Source organism: Sorex fumeus, unplaced genomic scaffold (genome assembly GCF_029834395.1).
Source record: "Sorex fumeus unplaced genomic scaffold, SorFum_2.1 ptg000094l, whole genome shotgun sequence".
In the NCBI taxonomy this organism is placed as follows: domain Eukaryota; kingdom Metazoa; phylum Chordata; class Mammalia; order Eulipotyphla; family Soricidae; genus Sorex; species Sorex fumeus.
In genome coordinates, this window is record NW_026606151.1 from 16,582,053 (window position 1) to 16,603,622 (window position 21,570).

At 45.3% G+C, this 21,570-nt stretch overlaps 1 protein-coding gene across 1 annotated transcript in view; it reads right to left on the reverse strand.

Moving 5' to 3' along the window:
* CDKAL1 (CDK5 regulatory subunit associated protein 1 like 1) overlaps positions 1 to 21,570 on the reverse strand; it is a 691,294-nt gene that overhangs the window by 542,108 nt on the left and 127,616 nt on the right. The gene's annotated exons all lie outside the window — the stretch shown is intronic.

Here is a 21,570-nt window from a genome sequence, read left to right on the forward strand (position 1 = left end):
GAAAAGCACTCACCTTGCATGCGTTAGGCCCCAAGGAGAGAAAGAGAGAGAGACAGAGACAGAGAAGAGAGAACGGGAGATTTCTAGAAAACTAAAGGCAAAGCCCTGAGGTTTCACAGTGAATGTGTTACTGGAAGTCACGTGGATAGAACTAGAACAAGAAATCTGGGTTCCGATTCCTAATTCCATGCTTCCAAAATATCATGCTTCCAAGCTGCCTGTGAAATATTTACTGAGAATTCTTGGCCAAACGGAAAATAGAATCATTACTATCTGGTCAAGTAAACCCCAAACTTTTAGTAGGTTAAAGTGACAAATGCACATCAATTTTTACACTGAGTTTCTTTTTAAGCAAACGTCACAACACCCTAGCTATCGATTCCCCTTCTCTAGCCATTTAAATAACATAAACGTGCCCATTTGGGATAGAAAAAACACATTTCAGGGGGAGTCAAATTCTGAACTGATTTTTACATAGCTACTTCCGACTTGAGGAGAACAATGTGGCATGTCACATTTACAAAACTTGGGAAAAGAACAGAAATTACCACTTTTTTTCATTCGAAGGCTGTAATTTCCCTAATGAAGCAATTATCGTGATAATGTTGACTTCACCCAGCATCCTCTAGGTTATGAACCTAATGACTCTGGGAAGTCTGAACTTGGAGCTCAGGAAATCAACGGTCTTTAGAATTTTATTTATAAAGGTTAATTCAGAAGGGATTCTACCGAGTGCCTGCTGTTTCCCACATCTATTTCACTGGAGTGATTTGTCTGGGGCAACTGCTCTAATTCCATCTTCCTTGCCAGTGTTCAAGAGAGTGAACTCAGAGGCCAATCTGGACCAATGATAGATGAAGAGCATCTTGCCCATGTCATCAAGGAAAAAAAATTCTCATTAGATATAAGCAACAACAACAAAAAAAGTGGATCTGACTGCTCCTTAAAATACTACAAAAAGCAGCTCATTATTGTTTTTCTTTTTAAGGTTTTTCTCCCTGCCAACCAGTCTGGGGATCAAACTCAGAACCTCACACACACACACACACACACACACACAGTAAGGAGTCCTGAGCTGTATTCCCCAGCCCCCACCTAGCTTGAAAGATGAAACCACAAATGCAAAAGGGAGAGGAGTTCAAGAAAGAAGAATCTGGAGTCTCTTAGGACCACAGCAAGTTCAAGCAACAGCCTTTTTGGAGACTGCTTGCACTGCCACGTAAGAACTTCCTTAGTGTTTAAGCATTTCAGTTGAACTTCTCTTTTTTGCCACCAAAATTAGAAAAAAAAAATTTAATGGATAAAATTAAAAAAAAAAATCAAGATAAAGGGCAGCAAGCACTGGAGAGGGAAAAGACTAATTAAACTCAGAGTATTCCAAGGATCACTCCAAAGCCCCTTCTCCCATACTCGCTGGTTCAAATACCAAAGCTCAAGGCTCTTCTAGAGAGCCAAGAAGTCTCAAGACTCTCCCAAGAACCGACTGATTTGGTAAACTTTCAGGAAGTCAACTGTTCTTGCTCATTTTTGTAAATAGATATTGGACATCCAGCTCAGTTCCAGACTCCTCAGACAGAGCCACACGCGAAGCAGAACATTTCACTGCAAGAGGAACAAAGATCATTAACAAGAAAATAAATCATTTCTTCCCAGACTTGGCTGGACCGCAGAAAATGTACTCAGGTAAGTTCTATCCTGGACACTAAATATTAAGAATGATTAAGGGCAAAAATCAACAAAAGGTCTTTCGTGAATTCATAAGGGATAAAGAGCTGTCCAGTATATAAGACCTGAGAACCAGAAAAGATCTGGAAGATCTGATGGACGAAATGGAACCAGAAACAATATGGAAAGATGCAGAAAGAACAGGCTATGAAACGACCAAGAGACACACACAGAGAATTTAAAAACTGGGAGTTTGGGGTCCCGCGAAAGAGCTCCAAGGGTTGAGCACAGGCTCTGTGAGCAGGATCCGATCCCCAAAATCACCACATTATTCCCTGAGCACAGAGCCAGGAGTCATCCCTGCACTCCACAGGGTGTGGCCCCAAAACAAACGAACAAAAACTGGAAATGGAAACTGCATGTATGTGCTTTCCTATCAAAAACAAGGAGCCAGGAAGAAACGGGATGTTCAACCAACCAACAAGTGTAGGAACCCCAGATCTTCTAATAACCTCAAAGAAGCCACACCTCAAAGAAGAAGAAAACACCCAAATTTCCAGTTCACAACAGACACCCTCTGCACCACAAAGGAACTTTCCCAGAACCACCAAAGTATTAGCCACAGTCCAGGGCTGAGCTAAATCCACGCACCTCTGCCAAGGTGGCCAGGCAAGCAAGAAAAATCACTTTATCACCTAGTATAGAAAGAAACATCCTGCAACCTTTTCTACATCCTGTGTTTTAAATTAGGGTTTGTAAAGGAAGGGAAATTTTCTAAGAGAATCAAATTTAAAATGAACATAAAGTATCTGAATTCTCAACCGACTAGGTATAACCATGCATAGCTACACTGAATTATTGGACTTAAGGTCTCAGGATTTAAGGAAGTGGTAAGTTGAATGATTCGACTTATTTTCTCAGAAGAAATTGAAGCAGTTAGTAGACACTAGACTGCTTAACAACTTAGGGTAACAAGGAAAAGTGAGTAAGTTACTAAGATAAGCCATAAGCAATTGGCTAAATTCCCCACCCTTTTCCCTAGTTTCAATTATGTTGGACAGAACAATGGACAATTCTAAATTCCCATTCTAATTGCCAATCTTCCCATATAATATATAGTACACAACACTGCTTTCAGAGTGCAGGTCACAGGTCAAAGAGTAGTAACACTCAAGAAAAAGAAGCCAGAAATTGGGCCTGAATACCAGGAAAACACCGATTTTTAGCCCAGAGCTGAGTTACAATGTCTATTTTTCTCTAAAAATATTCAACAGAATCCATTAAGGGGTCGTGGGTTTGGTTTGGTTTGTGCGAGTGTGTGTGTGTGTCTGTGTGTGTTTAAACATTTTGACATTTGTTCTATTTGCAAATACTGAGAGTATCCATCAGTAGCATTGATAGAGTATCAAGTATTAACAGTGTTTTGATAGAGCGTGAGCCACCATCTCAATGACAAAAACATTTTCAACACCATCTCTCCTCTCAGATACTTGGGTTACACTTGAAAAACACACGTTTGGAAACGTTTGGACATGCGTGACCACTGGCGCTGGCCAAATGGCCACCCTGTGCAAACAGCGCCCAGATGTCTAGGCCTGTGTTTTGTACTCCAGAGTGATGATGGATGGCTCCCTGTCACTCTTCAAAATGTCCCTGCTGGGCCACCCCTTCCACCGCAACTGCACAGAGGGAAAATCTCCACAGCTGCTCTGTGGGGGCCAGTGGCCATAAAATGCCAAGCTCTACTAAATTTCTTTCTTTTTTTTTTTTTAATGTTGTAAATCAGTATAAGCTCCACCAAGATGAAGATGCAAAGAACTCAGGTGTGATAGCAGGAGGAGAAAAGGGGTTTGTGAGTATCGAATCATAACTGGAAAAGGCATTGGTTTTCTTCATTGAAACACGCAGCAGTCAAACACTCCATCAGTCCAAGCTAGCAGACTGATGGGTCCCATCTAGCCCGGGCAGATCGCCACAGGACCACTAAAAGACCCCCTCTGAATATAAAGTAACAAAACAGGAAACTAACACCCATGAATGGTTGAGATTAGTACCAGGAATTTTGCTCCATGGCTTGGAGGCCAGCCACACATGCCAGGGAAAAGGCAGCTTAGATAAAGAAGGGAGCACCAAATAAACGGTGTTAGAATGATCCTCCCAGGATGGAGAAGCATGCTGAAAGTAGACTATAGACCAAACATGACTGCCACTCAATGTTTCTTTTGCAAACCACAACACCCAAAAGGAGAGAGAGAACAGAGGGGAACGCCTTGCCACAGAGGCAGGGTGGGATGGGGGGGATGGGGGGTGGGAGGAATACTGGTATCCGTGGTGGTGGGAAGTGGGCACTGGTGGAGGGATGGGTATTTGATCATTGTATAACTGAAACCCAAGCACAAAAATGTAAGTCTGCAACTGTACCTCATGATGTCTCACTATTAAAAAACTTTTTAATAAAAAAAATTTAAAAAATTAAAAATAAAATAGAAGACCCCCTCTGCCCCTCCCCAACTCTGGGGCCACTTGCAAGACCGCCAAAAGAACAGGGGTCATCCGGGGCTCCAAATTAAATCGCACCACATTGCACATTATCCGCATCCTCGTAGGATGTTTTTGGTGCATCGTGAATCCTCACGGTCCAATTTTCAAACCTAAAGACCAAATGGTCTTCGGTGATGGGGAGACAATAGGGAATAACAACGATCCCAATGACACAGTCCAGGCCTCGGGGGAAAGTAGGCAGAGCCATAGCCAAACCCCACCCACCCCTCACCCCAATATTTGCTCAATGAAGCACTGCCATGGCTGGAACGCCTCCCGGGGCCTAGTTAAACACCAGGTGGTAGACTAGGGTCACTTTTTTTTTTTTTTTAGTAAGTAGCAGATGGCTTAAACTTTTCATCTTTATGACAGGCGGCAGAGGACTTGTGCAAGAGAAACTGTCTTCTGAGGACTCAGACAATTACTCCTGTGACTCAGCCCTGGCCGTCATAAAAAGAGAGCAGCAGGTGAGGCAGACACGGCCCTCTGGATTATTTATAACTCAGAGCAAACGAGAGGTGCGTGCGCCCTTCTGTGTTTGTGCGTCGTTAACCGTATCTGTAGTTGATGGTATTCCCTCCCCTCGCCTGTAAAATCAGGGAGCTAAATCAAACAAGCATTTTGGTTTGTGCAAAGAGAAGAGAAAATGTTACAAATCTGAGGGAAGAGACTCAAGAGTCGGGAGAAACCGGTCCGGTTTCATTGAAAACTGAACTTCAGGGTCACGGTGCTAGAGAATTCGGAGTGGAAAATGTGCAGAAGTTGGCGAGGCCAGTCACTGTCTCGAATTCACCCATAATAGGGTGGTGGTGTGGGGAAAGACGACAGAATGATTTTTTCCCTCCTTCTTCTTCTTGTCCCCCCAACTCCAATGTTGCCTTTTCACTGCGGGCACAAAAGCTAAGGATGGAGCGAGGAGAAAGCGCCCCCCAACACAAGAGCAAAAGCAAGTTCGAGGTCCGGTGGCAGGAAGCAGCCTGCAACTTCCAGGGTGGCAGCCCACTGAGCCTGGCCTGCCCCAGGGGGTGGAGAAGTAGCAGGGATTCCTCTTCGCCTCAGCCTCCTCCTTGGGGCGGCTGAGCAGGACCCGGGGACCCCAAGACCAGCAGGTTGCCCAGGGAGAGCCAGTACCAAGAGGAAATGTTCTGTGATGTCACTGGGGCCTCACCTGCTCATGGAACAGAACAGGCTTCCTTACCTAGGACTGGGACAGACACACACACACACACACACACACGCACACGCGCGCGCGCGCGCACACACTCACATGCACACACACTTACACACACATGCACGCACGTGCACACACAGGCCTCAGGGAGAAACAATCCCACCAGGACTGGGACACACACACACACACAGGCCTCAGGGAGAAACAATCCCACCAGGACTGGGACACACACACACACACACACACACACACACACACGTGCGCCTCAGGGAGAAACAATGCCACCAGGACTGGAACACACACAGACCTCAGGGAGAAACAATGCCACCAGAACTGGGACACACACACACACACACACACACACATACACACACACACACACACGCGCCTCAGGGAGAAATAATCCCACCAGGACTGGGATACACACACACACACACGCCTCAGGGAGAAACAATCCCACCAGGACTGGGACACACACACACACACACACATACACACACAGGCCTCAGGGAGAAACAATACCACCAGGACTGGGACACACACACACACACACATGCCTCAGGGAGAAACAATGCCACCAGGACTGGGACACACACACACACACACACAGACCTCAGGGAGAAACAATGCCACCAGAACTGGAACATACACACACACAAACACACACGTCTCAGGGAGAAACAATACCACCAGGACTGGGACACACACACACACACACACACACACACACACACGCGCCTCAGGGAGAAATAATCCCACCAGGACTGGGATACACACACACACACGCCTCAGGGAGAAACAATCCCACCAGGACTGGGACACACACACACACACACACACACACACATACACACACAGGCCTCAGGGAGAAACAATACCACCAGGACTGGGACACACACACACACACATGCCTCAGGGAGAAACAATGCCACCAGGACTGGGACACACACACACACACAGACACACACGCCTCAGGGAGAAACAATGCCACCAGGACTGGGACACACACACACACACACACAGACACACACGCCTCAGGGAGAAACAATGCCACCAGGACTGGGACATACACACACACACACGCCTCAGGGAAAAACAATCCCACCAGAGCCCAGAGCTCACGCTACTGCAGAGTGGCACCAAGGAAAGAAAAGCTCTGCCATGCAACATCTCACACTCTACAAACCGAGTGCCTGAGGCAGCAACACCGGACTGGATGGGATGTGAGGTAGAAGGCGACCAATCCCAGACACAGAAGGCTTAGCCTGCAACAACAACAACATCCTGGCAATCTCTCATACCAGGGCTTACTGGCTTCATGGCGAGATAGCACAACACTCTTTACTAACTTTCTTCTAAGGAAATGGTTTTCGATCATTCTTTTAGTAAATTGTTTAGAACAGGAAATATAAAATAAGTTACTGAAGGCCCACTAAGGGAGCAGGTTTAAGGGGATGGTTGGGAAAATTGGAAATAATGGTAGTGAGAAGGTGGAACAGTGGTTGGTGACTGGTGGTGGAATATTGACTGTAACAAACCATTATGAACAACTCTGTAAACCACAGTGTTTATATAAATGCTGAGGAAAATAAAATTTAAATTTAAAAAAAAGGAAATAAAAGCTCTGAGTCCTCCACTGGGGATGGCACCTACTCAGAGCCAGCCTCAGAACCCTCTACAGTCCAGTAAACCAATATAGGTATCCAATACACTTGAGGTTGACCTGAAAATCAAATTATATATCACGATTAAGACCATCCTGTTGTTCGTCAATTGCTTCAAGCAGGTCCCAGTAACATCTCCTTCGTCCTAGCCCTGAGATTTTTTAAAAAGTGCCATATTAAAGGCTCTTTCAGGGTTAGGAGAATGAAACCCATCATTGTTACTGGTATTTGGCATATTGGGTACGCCATGGGGAGTTTGCCAGACTCTGCCACGTGGGCAGGTTACATTCGGTAGCCTGCCAATGGCAGGCTACCAAATTATATATATTGAATTATTATATATATTATATATATCAAATTATATGTACACACACTAATATATATCACTCCTAAGTAAAAATGAGTCCTAAATTTTGGCAAGTATTTGCAAAGTCCACATTTAACACAGACTTTCTGTATGGGGGGGCGGTTTGCAGGGGGGTGTCTTCCTGTTGAAATAATTATCTGAATGGTACCCACTTGAGTGCATATGGTATTTCAATAATCATTACCAACTGCTGAAATTCCCAAAACCTGCAGTTTCAAAGCCAGTAGCTTTATAATAGTGTGGTAATACTCTTTGTAAAATATCTATTTCATGAATAAGCTAAAGTAATTGTCTTGGCTACAAATGAACTTTTATCTACTGATGCCTGTGTAAAAATGGAAAGGATCACCAGAAACAATGTACTCAATGGTATTTTTTTATGCAAATGCCTCATCTATCATCCTTTGTAAAATGAAAAAAAAGATTCTGCTTTTCACTGTCAACTTTTGCTCAAACACTACACAAGCTTCGAGTTAATTAGTTCACACACTCGAGGTCAGCCACTTACCTTGCCTTGCAATTATAAATATCACGGTCTTGTTTCTAAACTTCAGGAACTGGACCATTTTGTACAACACTTCCAGGAAAAATGAAACACTTGCAATAAAGATGACTTCTAAATTTACAACTATTAATTATCATCCCTCTTCGGTTCTTCCCTTAACCGTTGTACAATGAAAAAATATTGCAGGCGACGCACATTTTAATTGAATGTGAATTTGTTATTTGCATTTTAGCCAGGCTTTCTGACCCATTTCTTCCAAACCTCATACTCTTTGCTGCAAATTAACCGGATGGCCACCCTGCAATGCATATTGGCACGCCATAAATTCAACAATTTACACAGGCCCCGGGGCACTGGACTATCCCATGTAAAATTCTATCCTGGATCAGTAAATCACAAAGAGATTCAGAGAAGTAAAATTTCATTTAAAGAACAATGAGCAAATGAACACTATTATTTCCAGACTTTGGATCTCCTTCGACACACCTTTCCTTCTCGGTTCCTAATGGTACCAAACTTCCCCTCACACTTAGCGTGGCAACATAGGACTCTGATCACTATTCTGAGGCATTTGCCACACAGAAAATAAACTCGTCCCCCCTCCCACATTCTCCTTCTCGCTCCTTCACTAACCACACTGCCCCCTACCCCCACCCCCTTGCTGGACTGTGAGCAATGAAACCCACTTCCAGCCCAGAGTTTTCTCACATCTCTTTCTTTACCCAAAATGTTTTTTTCTCAAACTTACCCCCACATCTTATTCAAGTTGCTGCCGAGATGTCTTTTTTTTTTTTTGCTTTTTGGGTCACACCCAGCGATGCTGAGGGGTTACTCCTGGCTCTGCACTCAGAAAGTACTCCTGGAGGTGCTCGGGGGGCCATATGGGATGCGGGGAATCGAACCGGGGTGGACCGCATGCAAGGCAAACGCCTTACCCGATGTGCTACTGCTCCAGACCACTAGATGGCATCTTACCAGAGAAATCTTTCTAACCAGGGCTCTTCAAAATATCTTCCTCCTCCACTCTCAACACCTCACTATCAAGGCCCAGTGTGAGTGTCCCTGATTTCTACATTACTGTTTTCTCCATTTATGGCATCAGCTACACAAAAGATGAACATTTGCCCTCTTCACTGCTCTATTTCTAGGTTTTAAAACAGCACTATAGTGGCACAAGTGACCTACCAAACATTGGTCTCTCCTGCCCAGGTCAGCTCACTATTTTGTTTTACTCCACACTGAACTCCAAGTGCCTAGAAAAGACCTTAATTCCCGAGACGCTAAATAATCTCAAAGAATTATGTCATGCAGTCCTGCTGTTTTCAAGTTTCTCAAAAATGGAAAATACTAGAGACAGTTGATTAGTGTCCAATGGGATTAAACTGAAAGCTCACTAATAAGTGAAACTTCAGTTTTCCAAGTTTAAATGAATACCAAAATATACTATTATATGCTATTTGTGTATTTAATATAGCCCTAAAAAATGTATCTCTAAAACTAATGCATAACATCTTGTTTTCATACTTACTACAATAACATTCTTTCCTGCCAAAAACATAACAAAAATTTTACTTTGCTAATTGTATTAATAGGATGTCATGTTTCATTAGTGATATTACTTTGTGCTTTTTTTGGTTAACAAGAATTATACTCTCCCTCAGAATAGCTGGAGTCAGTGACAAAATAAAACTGTAGTTCAACTGCAGTCCAAGACATCATAAAACTTTTGTTTCACCCACATGGGACAACAACCATATAAAATATTTGCAAAAATCATAAAAAGCCATAATAAATTTTTTTTGAGTCAACCACACTTCTAAGTTCCTTTGTTTTCAACAAAAGTGACTCAAAGCACATAAAAAGGGAGTTTTCTTCTCGGGTAGAACACCAAGGCTCAGCTCTTTTTCCCGAAAGGTGCCCAGTGACAAGCCTCTCGGTCACGGGGCTGGCTGGGTTGTCACTCCCTTCTGCCCTTAGTAGGACAGCAATGAGACAGGCCATGGACAAGTGGAGGTGAGATGTTCAGCAACACTTAATGGACAAAGACAGCAACCTAGATTTCTTCTTATTTTTTAATTTTATTTTTATAAAGCTGTTCACAATAATTTATTAGATTTAATATTCCAACGGGCTGGAGCGATAGCACAGCGGGTAGGGCGTTCGCCTTACAAGCGGCCAACATGGCCGACCCGAGTTCGATTCCTCCGCCCCTCTCGGAGAGCCCGGCAAGCTACCGAGAGTATTCTATATGCCAGACACAGTAACAACAAAGTCTCCAATGGAGACGTTACTGGGCCCGCTCGAGCAAATCGACGATCAACGGGAGGGCCTTTACCTTTACCTTTTAATATTCCAACACCAATCCCACCACCATTATACCTTCCCGCCACCATATTTCAAATGTTTCCACCCTGCTCCCAAAAGCCTGCCCCCCAAGCAGGACCCTAAATGATTTATTTTGTATTGCTTGTTATGAATAATCTGCTAAAAGTGATCCAAAAAAAGTTTCCTTAGAGGAAAGTGTGTGGAGATTGTTGTATTTCACCCTGGAGCCAGTAAGCCCTTGTCTTGGTACAACAGTGTTGTAGAGTAGGAGACGTCAGGCGGCCACAAAAGAGGCCACACAATCCCAGAATTCTAAATTTTTTAATATAATGATATGGCTGAGGTTAATTTTTTTTATCTGGATATGACTTTGGGGTCCGGAGGCATCTTCGCGGCATGCTGCTCATGTTAATCTCTCCCGAGATTAACAAGTCTCTGGATCATGGCCATTAACGAGTTTATATGGCACCAAGGCCATTATTTGCAAGTCTCTGGATCATGGCCATTAACGAGTTTATATGGCACCAAGACCATTTGTGGGCATGACTGCCAGGCTGCCGGAAGCACAGAGAGATGGGAGGAGGTCACCCATTCCCAATTCTGGGCAAGCATGAAGACTTCGAACACAAGTCCCGCATTACCTGGGTTTTTCAGCAGATTCACTCATGGATGAGGCTCATCTGAGCCTGTGGAAGTCAGCCGTGAGCATGGCAGTGATTGAGTTCTGGAGGTTTTCGGCTGCCGGAGCTCTATTAGGGTGGGTGGGGGGACTCACCCACCACCCCCTCCGGGTTGCCCCAGATGAGAGAGCCTGGCAATGGGTCTGGAGCCACCTTTGCACACTGTCCCAACCAAGATTTCTGCCCCAACACAGTTTCCTGACACTCCCTTAGCTCAAAATAGCCCGACAAGTATGTAGGTTACATGTCCAAAGGCAACCCAAAATGAAGGTGATTTGCTCTTGAAGGTTCTACAGACTTCAGCAGTAATATTCTTAGGGCAATGAAATTCAACTGGTCCCCACACTCAGCGGTGCTCAGGACTTACTCCTGGCTCTCCACTCAGGGACTGCTCTTCACAGTGCTCCAGGGAACCAAAAGGGTGCCAGGGATTTGCACCAGGATCAATGTCTGGCAGCACGCCAGGCAAGCACCTTAACTCTGCACCACCTCTCTGGATAGAAAGGGAACTAGAAAGGAGAAGCACATGGATTCCAGGGACTGTGCTGAGAGTTAAACACCCAATCCTAAGGGGCAGGGAAGAGAAGAATTAAAGAAGAGGAAGACTTCGGGCCTTTGCCGGGAGCTCCTGTCTGTTCTATCACGTCCCAACACTGCTGGCCTCTCCCTTCCTCCACACTGGAGTCATACCCTGGTCCTTCTTCACCTGGTTGTTGCTGGTATTTGATTTTTTATGGGACCACGCTCAGAAGTGCTCAGGACTTACTCCTGGCTCTGTGCTCAGGCATCACTCCTGGAGGTGCTGAGGGTGAAGGAGGGTCGGCATAGGTGGTGCTGGGGATCGAACCCTGGTCAGCCACGTGCAAGGCAGTGCCCCACCCACTAGACTATTTCTCTGACTCCCCGTCTCCACATCCAGAGACTGAAAACTGTTTCCAGTCCTTCGGTGACCAAACTCTCACCCTTCAATAAAACTGATTTCCACCAGAGAGAAAAGGAAAATCTAGCTGAGAGAACCAAACAATGCTAATGAGTGAGCAAAGGCCAAATGCTCCTTCAGAGAAGTCATCCCCCGGGGAGCCTGGAACATTCACAAAGGGTGGCAAGGGGGGCAATCCAACAACTCACAGTCTGGTGGGGGTGTCACTCTAACAGGGCGGAGAAACAAAGGCAGCCTTGGGTGGCTGAGAGCAGAAAGAGCCCAGAGGGAGAGCAGGACAAAGAAACCAACCCGAGCTGCAGGACGCGGCCACGGGCCTCTCCTACAACCCTCTTGCCAACCCAGGATGTCACTGGTGCCAGGAATCCAACCCCGGGAAGTCTGAACCCTGCCACGGTCCCTCAAACCCACACACCTCAGAGCTCACGGATCATTAACTCACTTACAGGGAGACAGGACACACACACACACACACACACACACACACACACCGCCATCACCACCACCACCACCACCACCACCAACAACAACAACAACTGCAACAACTGCTTCCCCTTCCCAGCCCACTCCAGGGACATGGCCCAATGTCCCGCTCTCACCCACCCTTCCCAAAAAATACCCATTTTGAAATAGGAAACTAGTTTCATAAACTGTTTTATATGGGGCAAGAATCAAGTTTCTTTTTGAATAAAAAAAAAAGCCTGAAAAACTCATGTGTGCGTGTGTGTGTGTGTGTGTGTGTGTGTGTGTGTTGGGGGAAGAGGGGGGGTTGCACACCTGGCAGTGCTTGGAGGACCATATGCTGTGCCCAGGATTGAACCAGGGAGGGCTGCACTCAAAGCCAGAGTGTTAACCCCTGCGTTCTCTCTCTCCCTACTCTGGCGTCCTGAACAGGGAGGGACTGCCTAGTTGCACCCCGGAGGTGATCAAACTCTCCCATTAAGAACCAGCCTTGTTCTCTGTGAAGATCTAGCAAAGTTCAACTCGGGCCTTCCCGAGAGATTCAATAATTAAAAAAAAAAAAAAAATCCAAAAATAAAAAAAAAAAGATTGTTTTCCTCTTTCCAAAGACACTCTCTGAAGGAAAAAAAAAATAAATATTTCAGGAGATAAAAACAAAAACAGAAGACAACCTCCCCCCGCCCCCCCCACCACCACCACCTTTTTCAGAGGTTAATGAGGGCACGTGCCCTGGGGGCCAAGAGAGGTCCATCGATACGGAGATCAATTTTAAAACTCATCCCTACAACTTTCATCGGCTGAGGGGGCACAGAAAAGGTGGCTGGGGGGTGACGGGGCGGTAGGGGCGGGTTTGTCCCTTCAATCCCCTCAGTACCAGGGCCCGGGTTTCTCCCTTTGCAGCTGAGATCCAGACTCAATTCATCGAATCCTGCCATGGCAGAAGGTGAATTTCAGACCGTAAAACAAATCTGGGCCGGCCATGAAATTTGGGCGACTTAACCCAGGTCAGACCTGTCACAGGTCAGGCCCGCCAGCTGCCGCACAGCTTCTGCTCTCCTTTCTGCCCGGGCCGGGAATTGTTGACAGTTTTGCACCTGTCACAGCTCTGGAACAATGGCTCTCCTTGTTGTCAGGGTTGGCAGAGAGAGACGGGAAGTGTTTCAACACTGGGCCCTCCCCGCACCCATGTGAAAGGGGTCACTAGCATTAGGTTTGGGAAAAAAACGTTTTTAAAAGAAGTGATTTTTTTTTTAAGAGAGAGAGCGGGGGAAAACTTTGACTTGGTTTGGATGGTTAAAAAGACATTTGAGTTGCTACTCTCCATCTGGATGAAGAAAGGAACACTTCATGAGAGGGAAGGAGTGAAGGAAGAAAGGAAGGAAGGAGAGAGGGAGGGAAGGAAAGTGGGAGAGAGGGAAGTAGGGAAGGAGAGGGAGAGAAGACAGAGAGAAAGAGAGAGAGAGAGAGAGAGAGAATGCTTAATCCAAAGCCAGGCCACCAAAATCTGAATTCAAAACTGGACATGATTCCCACTCAGTGTCTCTTTTGCAAACCACAACACCCAAAAGGAGAGAGAGAACAGAGGGGAATGCCCTGCCACAGAGGTAGGGAGGGATGGGGGGGATGGGGAGTGGGAGGGATACTGGAATCCGTGGTGGTGGGAAATGGGCACTGGTGGAGGGATGGGTATTCGATCATTGTATAACTGAAATCCAAGCACAAAAACTTGTAAGTCTACAACTGTACCTCATGGTGTTTCACTAATAAAAATTTAAGGGGAAAAAAAAACTGGACAGATGGGCACATTTTTAATTGTAGTCTGGAAGTGTTTTTTGAAAGTGCATGGGCCTGAGAGAGATCGTCACTGTCACTGTCACTGTCACTCCCGTTGATAATCGATTTGCTAGAGCAGGCCCGGTAACGTCCGCATTGTGACACTTGTTACTGTGTTTGGCATATTGAATACATCACAGGGAGCTTGCCAGGCTTTGCCGTACGAGTGAGATACTCTCGGTAGCTTGCTGGGCTCTCCGAGAGGGACGGAGGAAGTACAGGAACAAAAGCATTTCCATGTTGATGGTCCTGGGTTCCTGGACCAGCACCGCATATGGCCCCTCAAGTAACTGCCAGGGTGGGATGTGGCCCCCAAACAGAAAATTCTCAGTCTAGTGCAAAAAAAAAAAAATACAATAACCACCCAAGAAAAAGACTTGCTTTCGTTTGTGGAGCTATTTGTTAGATAATTCTGTAAATTGGCAAAATCAAAGAACAAAGTAATCTAGAACTAATCTAGAAGAGGAAAAGTAGAGGGCGGAAGAGACGGAGCTCAAAGATGCATTCAGACTGTTTTCACGCCTGGCACTACACGGAACCCCGAGCCCCGTCAGGACCGAGCCCTGAGCACTCATTTGGGAGTAGCCCCTGAGCACTGTGAGTGGAGAATCCCAAAAGCTCTGTTTACCCAGTTCAGAGATATTGATGGTTCTTCAACACCTTCAGCCAGTTCTGCAACTGAAAAGAACTGGAAAGCTCACCGGCACTGAGAAATTCTATGTAGCGTGTGAGTCTAAAGTATATGACAGATGCTGACCAGTATCACTATCATATCAAATGATTGATAATACAAAGTAGTTTTGCCCCCTTAAATAGATTAAATTTGGCACTCCATTAGTAGAGAATGGAGAAACTGAAAATAATTATATTTCCACATCGCCTAGACTGAACCTGCCTGGTGTGGCCGCCACCCCCTGGACCACTCGGGGAAGCTCCCCCTTGGCCCCTCCCCCCTCACAGAAGGACTGTGTGTCTTTAAGAAACCTGCAGCGCTTCGTAAACAGGTGCATGTGGGGAACACATGTGCACGGGCAGGGCCACACGTGACGCCGGTAATGACTTCCAACACCATCTGCCAGGCAGGCAGCTCAAAACCTACTCAACAGGAAAGGCAGTTTGAAGCCATTTTTCAGCAAGCGCACTTCTCGTCGGCCCAATGAAAGTAAAGATCAAAACACAAATCAAAAAACCTGTCTCCTGTGTCCTGAGCAGCCCCAGAGCAGAGACGAGACGGGTCCACTCCTGCCACGGGAAAAGAATGGGAATCCGAGGCAGGTTCAGAAACGCATGAACCGGATTAATTAGCCGCACGAAACATGCTCTTCTGATTAAAAATGGCAGTAATTTATTCACCACTAATCAATAACTAACAAGACTCGTCTCTGTAATACATTAAAGCGTGTCACCTGCCGACAAGACCACCTCACTATTAATTAAGGGCTAAACTTATTCCGCCTTTGATGCGTTTCTTAACGTCATTAACTCGGCTTGGAAAACCTACACCGGAAGGCAAAGACAGGAAGAGGGGGGAAAAAATTAAAATAGCAGAGGGAAAGAGAAGAAAAGTCTGAAGCGTTTTTATCACAATGAAAAATTGGTTCCTTGAAAGGCTTTTCCCCAAATCATTCCAGCTCTGCCTTCATAGGTAACTATAAGCCACTGGGGTTTTCATAACGTCTGGTGAACGGCAGCCCGGCATTTAGAGAGAGTGAATACACCAACGCTCAGGCATCCGAAAGAAAGGCTGGCAGCATCCCCAAGGGCTGAATTCCCAAGATACATTTTCTTCTCACATCACAGCGCTCACTGAACTCTCCCCCGACGTTACCCCGGCACAGTGGACCGGTAGAAGCTCCAAGTTCTGCTTCTCCCCGTCTCTCCATTCTGAGCCGAACTAGCTAAAAAAAAACACCAAATTGTTCAGTACACCTGTTGGTGTGAGGCCAAGGCTCTCCACCTCCCTCCCAAATACACATGCTCACTTGAAGGGAAAAATGAGCATCAGGCCAACACACCTGCAGCAGCTCGCCAGGAATCGCTGACCCCCTTCAGCACACTCCTACAAACGGGGCTGAGCCAAACAGTCCCAGCAAACTGCTGTCGGGGACGAGGAAGACACAGACAAGCCGCTTCAGTGTGGTGGCCCCGTGAGAACGGGAAACGAGAAAGGGGACCCTTGGGGCCACGTGGTGGGACCCAAACACAGTGTGAAGCTGGGTGGCTCGGCACATGCCGACGCCACGTGCCGACGCTGACATCTCACCCACATCAAGGGTCCCAGAGCCCGGTCAGACAAATTGAGGACAGGGACCATGCACACACTCTCCCTTTCCCTGCGCTCTGAGATTTCAAAAGTGATGGACACGGTGGGCCCCGGGAACGTGGGCACCTTCCATAAAACTCACCGGTGCCTCCTGCACCTTTCTTCGACAACACCAGGCCCCCCGGGAGTCTGCCATGGGACAGTCACGGGCAGGAAACACCCATGGCTGCTGATCCAGAGCTTCCCCTCACTCATCGCCCTGCCATGTTCTCCTCTACATATGTGACACGCAGGTGCAGAGTCTCAGCACGAGTTCTACAGCCATACCCAGAATACAAGGGGCCGGGGTGTCCCACGGAAGTACGCTGACTCCCGGCGCTGCTACTCTGCACACGCAGAGTCTCGGTATCTTTGCTTTCCTAACTTCAAATTTTCTAATCAAAATATCAAATGTCAGAATTGGGCAGGGGAAGTTAAGGGGGAGCTTCCTAGAGTGGCCTCACCAGCCAGGTTCCTGCCAGGTGATGTGGAAATAGAATTTGCTCCAATTTCTCTGTTCTCTCTATAACTTAGTCTATTTAACAAAGTCCGATTTACTCAGAGGGGTGCAAATAATATCATTATGTATAATAATTCGACGTTATAGCAATATTGATGAATATATCTACCATATAGTTCAGAACCATAGAATAATGCAGAGGATTCCTCAGTGCCTTATAGTAATATGATCATATTACTGTGTCAATAATACCATGTTAATATCATCTATGACACATCTAGTATTGATCAGTGTTTCTCAACCTTTACGGACCATGAGTCCCGCCTAACACTGGTTCTCCCCTATGGTGACCACCCATCCTCCCTACGCCATAACACCCCATTCACAGAACTTTCCCTTGTGGTCCCGTTGAAATATCCTGGGATTCTGGGTCAAGAAACGCTGCCAGATATAACCATCTTGTGTAAATGTCCCAATGTCCTATACACACGCTTCCCCCAACCCCAGTTTATATTAATGTTATATCCATGTACTGATGTACCAACCATACACATGATAACAAATCATAGATAGGAACACTTTTCAATTAATGAAGAGTTCCACACTTTGACCCCACCCCCTCCAGTGAATCAGGACACCCCATACAGGTGTCAAACACACAACCAGCCAGACAGAGGCACATAAAGAGCTGCCTGCTTCTATGCTGGCTGCGGGGCTCACCCCGGGCCCCGGGAGCACAGGTGACTGTCAGCCTTCCCGCCCTCAGCAGCCTGGCTCCATCAGGCATCACCTCCCTCAGAAGACACGAGGCCAGAGAGGCAGGAGAGGGGCAGAGGGTTCGGCCAGGGGACACTGGTTAAACGCGTCACTCAGATCCACTTTGACTGGCTTTTGTGTGCTGCGGGGTGAGAAACGATCCACCTGTGATTTGTCACACGTGGCGAGCCAGTTCACACATGGTGAGGCTGTATCTGTACCCCTTCACACTCTCAGCAACTTTGTCAAGGGGGAGAAAAGAGACGAGAAGTCCCAGGAGCAAGGGGCAAGGGACATGGGTGGTTCAGGGTGACAGAGCTAAACATCCAAACCAGAGTCAACAGCACTCAACTCACGAGACCAAAATTTGAGAAGGTGCCCGTCGGGAAGGGGGTGGGGGTGGGGGTGGGGGTGGGGGGTTGGACAGGGAACCTAGGAAGGTGACAAGGGAGGTGGGTTTGGTGACGGACCGCTGTCTATCTAAACCCACACTATGAGTAACTCTGTCAATCACAGTGCTTTCATAACATAAAATCTGGAGGGAAAAAAAAAATTAAAAATCAAATAAACAACCAAAAAAAAAAAAAAAACAGGACTGTCCTTGTAAAAGTACAAAAGCAAAAATTTAAAAAAAGTCAAATAAAATAAAATTTAAAAAATGGATTTTTTAAGAGCATTAATACGTCATTTGGATAAAAGGCAGATGAAGTTCAAGGCTCTGCGTGTGTCCAGCCAACTCTGACTTTGACTCAGCCCGGCCCTCCTGCACGCCTGCCTCACACCATTACCCGGAGTAAGCTGTGTTATCAATCACCTTTGCAGCACCCCCTTGCAGAAGGCAGCCGGGGGGGAGTGGAGGGGGCCCACACACCATCTGGACTCACACCTGCTCTCGGCAGCAGCCGGTGCTCAGGGGCCGCTGGCCTGGAGACGCCCGGGCTCAGAGGGCACCCCTTTGAACTCATCTTTTCTGCAAGAACTAGCCTGAAGACTTGGCAGAAGTCACCGAGTCCGAGAGGGAAACTCCTGAGGCACTCCCTCTGGCCACCCACCCCAGAATCCTGACTGCTGCCCATTCTACATCTCATACATCATCATACTTTTTAAAGCATCCCTAGTTCCGGGACGTCTGCCACGACAATGAACGCTGCCCGCTGAAGAAAAAAAAAAAAGTGTCATTATCTCTGAACAAAATAATTAGCATGGCAACCTCTGAATTTCCTTTCTCTTCTGCATAATGATAAAAGTGTACTCAAGCAGACAATGGCGGGAACAAAGGCATGTGATTCCGTGAATTCACATGGGACAGGCGAGCCTTCTCGCAAGAGCTGCACCGTGTGTATTTATTCTGGAATGTGGTTTTTTATCAGCATGGCCAAGCAGTCTCGGCTTGAAAGGCTCCCCTGGCTAATCCTCAATACATATGACAGACCATATTAAAGGTAGAAAAATAAATTGTATTTTTATTTATTATAAAGGTTCCATTTAATTGACAATCTAAGAAATACATCGCAAAACAATGAGTGAACTTTCCAATCCCAAAGAGACAAAACTGACCATTCGAGAAGTTCAGGAGGAAAAGTGAGTGGGTCTCATTCCTCTCCCACACTACTGGTAGAAGACTCAATAATACACTTTTCTAGAGAACAATGTAACTATTTTCTTTTTTAAAAAATGAGGTAGAATTAACATTAAATGAATTCCAGTTATACAATATAATCATTTACACATACAGGAAAATGATCATAATAAAGTTTTATTAACATCCACCACTATATATCATTACTGAATTTGCTTATAAGAACTCCCATGATCTTTCTTAGTGACTTTTAAACGCACAATAAAGTGTTATTAATTAGAGTCACCTTACATGTCCATGATATTAATGATATTTGTTTATGTATTTGGGGGCCCATTTCACCCATGTATGGAGTTCTTACGATGCTCGGCCACAGATTCCAAAGTACACTTTCAGGAATCAAGATACGAGAAAAGAACACGTGACAATAAGAGATTAACAGTCAAAGGGGCCAAAGCGACAGCACAGCGGGTTAGGGCATTTGCCTTGCACGTGGCCGACCTGAGTTCAATCCCCGGCATCCCATATGATCCCCCAAGCACCACCAGGAGTAATTCCTGACCCAGAAAGAGAGGAAAAAGGAAAAAAGATACATTTATTGGAACAAATGATCATCTAGAACAGGAAAAAATTATAGTATATCCCTACCAAAGGTATTCATGGGGCCAAAGAGATAGTACACTGGGGAGGGCATTTGTCTTGTATGTGGCAGACTTGGGTTCAATCCTTGGCATCCCATATGGTTCACAGAGTACTGCCAGGACTAATTCCTGAGTGCAGAGCCAGGAGTAACCCCTGATAAGCACCAGATGTGACTCAAAAAGCCAAAAATAATAAATGATTTTTTTTAAAAAGTTATTCATTCTTCAAATTCAATACTATATCAAGTAATAACCTTAAGTGCTGTTTTGAGTAGGAATCAAAAATAGCACAAAACAATTTTTGTTTATGTAAAAGGGACACCAATATAGAGAAATGATTGGAAGGTCACGTGCCAGACTCGTAACCATGGTAATCACTACATAAGGGACTTCAGGGGACTTTGAATTGGTATTTTCCAAATGTTCTACAATCTGCAAGCTACTCTTTTATAACTAAGAGGAATTTTTAAAAGTCCACGAATCACCAACCAATTAAGTTGTTGAAAATTAGTTCTATTTTAACAGTAAAACCAGCTTTATGAAACTATGACTCATACAAGGGCTAGAGCGACAGCACAGCGGGTAGGGCTTTTGCCTTGCAAGCGGCAAACCTGGCTGACCCGAGTTCGATTCCTCTGCCCCTCTCGGAGAGCCTGGCAAGCTACTGAGAGCATCTCGCCCGCACGGCAAAGCCTGGCAAGCTCCCCATGACATATTCGATATGCCAAACACAGTAACAACAAGTCTCACACTGGAGAAGTTCCTGGGCCCACTTGAGCAAATCGATGAACAATGGGAGGACAGTGAGAGTGACAGTGACTTATACAAAACCAGAATGCTTTATCCTTCAATTCTAAATGCTTCTGAAATAAAGCATCTATGACTTTGAAAATCAATGTCACAAACATAAAACTTTAACAATCAATGATACAGAAAATACAATTTACCCAAAGGAAGAACTTTTCAATGGTCATAAATTAGGCTTTATATTTTTCTTATATTTTTCTGCTGAAAATAAAAAAAATGATTTTTTGAAATTCTATGAATGCTGATTCTAAGTGGACAAGACAGCACATATAAGCAATTTTCTGCTAAAAGATAAAAATCAAAAGAAATAAGAGTAGGAATTTAAACCAAATGCTAAAGCATTAAATTAAATAATGATGCTAAAGTATTCTGATGGACATATGCTAACTACAAAGAAAATAAGCATCGGAAACATACTTCTCCCAAGACAAAGATTTGCTTAACTTTTAACATCTGAATATTCAACATCTTTTTTTTTTAATTTTTATTAGTGAGACACCATGAGGTACAGTTGTAGACTTAGATATTTTGTGCTTGGGTTTCAATTATACAATGACCAAATACCCATCCCTCCACCAGTGCCCATTTCCCACCACCATGGATCCCAGTATCCCTCCCACCGCCCATCTCCCCCCATCCCACCGAACTTAAAAACTTAAAAACCAACCCTTTGACATCCTCACAATACAAACTTAGGGGCATTACTTAACCCCTCTAAACTTACTTCCTCAAGTTTAAAAAAGATGAACTAAAACAAAAGCATCCAGAAACACTTCATGGCTTCAAAACCGTTAGCTACAATTTTCGCTCAGCCACAGTATGTCACTAGGCGGAAAGAAAGGGTGAAGGGTGAAGAACAGAAGAGACAAAAC